The sequence below is a fragment of the Martes martes genome (assembly GCF_963455335.1).
Source record: "Martes martes genome assembly, chromosome: X".
Lineage (NCBI taxonomy): Eukaryota > Metazoa > Chordata > Mammalia > Carnivora > Mustelidae > Martes > Martes martes.
This window is the reverse complement of record NC_137897.1, coordinates 113,574,842-113,580,979: the sequence shown is the minus strand read 5'-3', so window position 1 is coordinate 113,580,979 and position 6,138 is coordinate 113,574,842. Positions and strand designations below refer to the sequence as shown.

The window sequence follows — 6,138 nt, the reverse complement described above, 5'->3', positions numbered from 1 at the left end:
GGCCTATGATCCATTTTGTGTTAATCCTTGTGAAAGGTATAAAAGGTATAAGGTCTGTGTCTAGACTCACTATTTTTTACATGTGATGTTCCAGCACCATTTGTTGAAAAGACTTTTTTTCCTCCATTGTGTTGACATTGCTTCTTTGTCAAAGATCAATTGGCTATGTTTGTTTGGATCTATTTCTGGGCTCTCTATTCTGATCCACTGATCTATTTCTCTGTCATTTCACTAATACTACACTGTCTTAATTACTGTAGCTTTAAAATAAGTCCTGACCTGAATAGACATTTTTCCAAAGAAGATATCCAGATGGCCAACAGACACATGAAAAGATGCTCATTATCACTCATCATCATGGAAATGCAATTAAAACCACAATGAGATACCACTTTATATTAGTCAGAATGGCTAAAATTGAAAACAGAAGAAATAACAAGTGTTGCCAAGGATGCAGAGAAATAGGAACCCTCATGCACTGTTGGTAGGAATGCAAATTAATGTAGCCACTGTGAAAAACAGTATGGAAGGCCCTCAAAATATTAAGAATGAAATTACCATATGATCCAATAATTCCACTAGTGGATATTTACACACAAAAAAACAAAAACACTAATTTCAAAAGATATGTGCACACCTGTGTTTATTGCAGCACTATTTATAATATCTAAGATATGGAAACAACCCAAGTGCCCATCCATAGATGAATGGATAAAGATATGTGTGTGTGTGTGTGTGTGTGTGCGCGTGTGCGCGTGCATATACATATATAAAAATTGAATATTACTCGTAAAAAGGAATGAAATCTTGACATTGGCATTGATGTGGATGGAACTAGAGGGTATTATGCTAAATAAAATAAGTCAGTCAGAGAAAGACAAATAACATATGATTGCACTCATATGTGGAATTAAAGAAAACCTCTCTTTCCACTGTCTTGGAACCTGTGGAGGCCTGCTGGGAGCAGGACTTCTAAAATGACAAATATATCTGGAGGGCTATGGTCCAAGGCCATTTTTGCTGGTTATAAGTGGGGTCTCTGGAACCAGAGGGAGCACACAGCTCTTCTTAAAATGAAGGTGTTAATGCTCAAGATAAGACTGAATACTACTAGGCAAGAGATGTGCTTATGCATACAAAGCAAAGAACAATACAGTTACTCCATGGAAACAGCATGGTTCATGCCAAGTTCCGAAGCACCCTTCCTGCTAAAGCCATTGGCCACAGAATCTGTGTGATGCTGTACCCTTTAAGGATTTAAATTTCCTGAAAAGTAAATAAAGGTATAGATTTCTTCTCTTGTTAAAAATAAAGAAACAAAACAAACTGATGAAACAAAAAGATAAACCAAAACACAGACTTTTAAATAGAGAACAAACTGGTGGTTACCAGAGGAGGGGTGGGTGAAAGGATGGTGAAATATATAAGGTACACTCATCAAGATGAGCACCCAGAAATGTATAGAGTTGTTGAATAATTCTGTTGTATACCTGAAACTAATATAGCACTGTATGTTAATTTAACTTCAATAAAAGAAATTAAAAAATGAGCCTCAAAGTCAGATTATTGGTGCCCCAACTTTGACCTTTTTCAGTATTATGCGGGCTATTCTGAGTCTTTGGCCTTTCCATAGAAACTTTAGAATCAGTCAGTATCCGCAAATAAGTTGCTGGGATTATTACTGGGATTGCATTAAGTCTATAGATCAATTAGGAAGAACCAACATGTTAATAATATTGAATCTCCCTATCTGTGGTCATGGAATATCTTCCCATTTATATAAATCTTCATTTTCTTTCATCAGAGGTTTGTAGGTTTTCTCATACAGATCTTATACATATTTTGTTAGATTTATACGTAAGTATTTCCTTTTTTTCATACTACTGTAAGTGGTGTAACGTTTTAAGTTTCAAATTACAATTGTTCATTGCCAGTATATAGAAAAGCAGCTGATTTATATATATTAACCTGTATCCTGCAACCTTGCTATAATTGCTTGTGAGTCTCCTTTTTTGTTATGGCTAATTCTTTGGGATTTTTTACAGAGACAATCATGTAGTCTGTGAAAAAAGTTTATTTATTCCTTTCTAATTTATTTATCTTTTATTTCCCTTCCTTATCTTCTTGCATTAGTTAAGATTTCCAGTACAGTATTGAATAAGAGCAGAGAGAACATGCTTACCTTGTTCCCAAAATTAGGGGGAAAGAATCTAATTTCTTATCATTAAGTATGATATTACATGAAGGTTTTCGTAGGTGCTTTTCATGAAATTGAGGGATTTCTCCTTTAAGTTGTTTGAGAATTTTTATCCCAAATGGGTGTTGGAGTTTTGTAAATATTTTTATGTATTTATGGATGTGATCATGTAACTTTTTAAATTTAGCCTGTTGATGTAAAGAATTACATTAACTGATTTTGGAATGTTGAATCAGCCTTGCATACCTGGAATAAATCCCACTCAGTCATAGTGTATAATTCTTCTTATACATTGTTGGACTCGATTTGCTAATATTCTGTTGAGGATTTTTGCATTTATGTTTATGAGAGACATTGGCCTGTTGATTTTCTTTCTTGTAATGTCTTTGTCTTTTTTAGTATTAGGGTAATGCCGGCTTTATAGAATGAATTAGGAAGTGTTCCCTCTGCTTTTTCTTTCAGAACAGATTGGAGAGAGTTGATAATTTCTTCCTTAAATATTTGTTAGAATTTACCAGTGAAACCATCTAAGCCTGCTTCTTTCTTTTAAGGATGGCTGTTAATTATTGATTTAATTTCTTTAATAGATACAGGCCTTTCAGATTATCTGTTTTTCCTTTTGTGACACTCTGTAGTTTGTGTCTTTCAAAGAATTGATCCATTATTCTGGTTGTCAAATTTGTGGGCAAAGATTTGTCCCTATTATTTATTCATTATTTTACTGTTTAAGGAATGAGTAGTGTTGGCCCCTATCATTCCCGATATTAATAATTTGTCTCCTCCCTTTTACAGGCAGTGGTAAAAGCCATGCAAAAGCTACTCAGGGAAGTACATTTCCCTCCTTCCCCCCCAAAAAGCAACAACTCAAACAGGTATTTCTACACCCATGTTCATAGCAGAGTTATTCATGATAATCAAAAAGTAGAAGGAACCCAGATGTCCCTCCATGGATGAATGGATAGGCAAAATGTGGTATATACATACAATGGGATATCATTCTGCCTTAAAAAATGAAATTCTGACACATGCTATAACATGGATGAACCTTGATGACATTATGCTAAGTGAAAAAGCCAGTCACAGAAGAACAAATATTATATGATTCTACCTTTATGAGGTACCTAGAATTGTTGAATTCATAGAGACAGAAAGTAGATTAGAGGTTACCAGGGAATGGGAGGAGAGGAGGAGCTGTTGTTTAATGGGTACAGCATTTATATTGGTGATGGTTGCCTTGGGCCGAGGGAGGGGAGGAGTTACTCTTTTGTGGGTATAGAGTTTCAGTTTTGCAAGATGAAAAGACTCCTGGAGACGGACGGTTGCCCAACAATGTGAATATATTTAACTGTACACTTAAAAATGGTTAAGATAGTAAATCTTATTTTGTGTATTTTACCATAATAAAAAAGTTAAAAAAATTTTTGTTTCTTTTTTTTCATTAGACTATATAGAGATTTATCTATTTTACTGATCTCTCAAAAAACCAGCTTTTGATTTTGTTGAATTTCTCTATTGTTTTCCTGCTTTAAATGTCATTGATTGTTGCTCTAATATTTATTATTTAATTTTTTCTGATTACTTTAGATTTAATTTACCCCCCTTTTTCTAGTTTACTGAGATAGAAGCTTATATTGATTTTAGATGTTTCTTCTTTTCTTAAGTAAAATTCAATGAGCCAATGTATAGGTACATCACTAGTTTTTGGTACAATGTTCAATGATTCATTTCCCTTTAAGCACAGTTTCACTGCATTTAACAAATTTGGTAAAATTTAAATTTAAATTGTATTTTCAATTTGATTTCATTCAGAATATTTTTATTTTTCTCCTGAGACTTCTTTGATCCCTGTGCCATTTAGTAGTATGTTGTTTAATCTCCAAATATTTGGGGAAGTCTTTCTGTTATTGATTTCTAGTTTAAATCCATTGTTATTTGAGAGCGTGCTTTATACGATGTCTCTTTTTAAAAATCTGTTAAGGTGAGTTTTATGGCCCAGAATTTCATCTGTCTTGGTAAATGTTCTGTGTGAGTTTGAGAAGGTGTATTCTTCTGTTGTTGGATGAAGAAGTAGTCTATAAATGTCAGTTAAATCCAGATGATTGATAGTGTGGTTCAGTTCAACTATATTTATTTTCTGTCTACTAGATCTATTAATTACTGATAGAGAGATATTGAACTCTGCAATTTTAAAAGTGTATTCATCTATTTCTTTTTGCAGTTCTATCAGTTTTTGCAGCATATATGTTGGTATCTTGACACTTGGCAGTCGGTACATAAACATTAAGGATTCTTACGTCTTCTTAGATAAATGACCCTATTATTAGTAATGCCTTTATTTATTCTTGATGATTTTCCTTGCTCTGAAATTTCCTTTGTCTGAAATTAATATAGTGATTTCAACTTCTTTTTGTTAGTGTAAATACCATGGCATATTTTTCTCTATCCTTTTACTTGGATCTGTCTGCATTTTTATATTAAATTGAGTTTCTTGAAGGCAACATATAGTTGGCCTGTGTTTTTGATCCACTCTGAAAACTTCTGTCTTTGAATCAGTTCATTCAGACCATTGATACTTACAGTGATTATTTATATAGTTTTATATCTATAATACTTGTAATTGCTTTTTATGCATTGCCCTATGCTTTTTTCTTTTTGTTTTACTCTCTTTTTTCTGTCTGCCCTTGCTTTAAATAAATATTTTATATGATTCCATTGTCTTCACTTTCTTAGCATAACAATTATACTTATTTTTTATATTTTTAGTGCTACCCTAGGTTGTGATATACATTTACAACCACTATAAGTCCACTTTCACTTCACATATAGTACAGGTACCTTATTATAGAGTATTCTCAATTCCTTCCTTCTGTCCCCCCCTAAATTTGAGGTCATTCGTTTCATTTATCCATGATGTATGGGCATTTCAAAAGTTGTTTCTATTATTATTTTTGAATAAATTATTTTCTGTTAGATTAAGAATAAGAAAGATAAAATATTTTCCCTTCATTTATTTCTTCTCTAATACCCTTCCTTTCTTTATATGGATTCCAATTTCTGACCTATATAATTTTCTTCCCCTCTGAAGAACTTTCAGCATTTCTTTCAAGACAGCCAGGTCTATTGACGACAAATTCTCTCCATTTAATTTTTTGGGAGAAAGTTCTTATTTTCCTTTGCTCTTGAAGGATATTTTCACTGGATACAGAATTCTAGGTTAGTGGGTTTTTTCTGTTCCTTTTAGCGCTTAATATATTTTACTTTACTCTCTTCTTGCTTACAAGATGTTTGAAAAGGAATCTGATGTAATTGTTATCCTTGTTCCTCTGTAGGTAATGTGGGTTTCTCCACTCTCATTTTATTCAAGATTTTCTTTGTCTTTGGTTTTCTTTAGTTTTGATGTGATGTGCCTAGTTGTATATTTTTTTGGAATATCATCCTTGATGTTCTCTGGGTTTCCTGTATCTGTAGTTTGGTGTCAATCATTAATTTTGGAAAAATCTCAACCATTATTACTTTATTCATTTATTCTGTTCCTCTCTTCTCTCCTTCTGATATTCCCATTATGTGTGTATTGTTCTTTCATAAGGATATTTGTATGGATATTCTGTCTCATTTTTTAATATTCTTTTTTTCCCTCTACTTTTCAATTTGGGAAGTTTCCATTGACATATCTGTAAGCTTGTGGATTCTTTGCCTGTGTCTCGTCTACTGATGAGTTTATCAAAGACATTTTAAAATATCTGTTACAGAGTTTTTGAATTCTAGAATTTTCTTTTGATATTTTTAGAGTTTCAGTCTCTCTACTTACATTACCCATCTATTCTTAGATACTGTCCATTTTGAAAATTAGAGCCCTTAGCATATTCATCATAATTATTTTAAATTTCTGATTTGATAATTCTGAAATTTCTGCCATATCCAAGTTTGGTTCTGATGCTTAC

The 6,138-nt window shown here is 32.7% G+C and overlaps 1 pseudogene across 1 annotated transcript; it reads left to right on the top strand.

The window, feature by feature from the left end:
- Positions 1-958: 958 nt before the first annotated feature.
- On the top strand, positions 959-1,261 carry LOC308337239 (large ribosomal subunit protein eL33-like; annotated as a pseudogene). Its single transcript has one exon. The product of its transcript is annotated as a large ribosomal subunit protein eL33-like (transcript).
- The last annotated feature ends 4,877 nt before the right edge of the window (positions 1,262-6,138 follow it).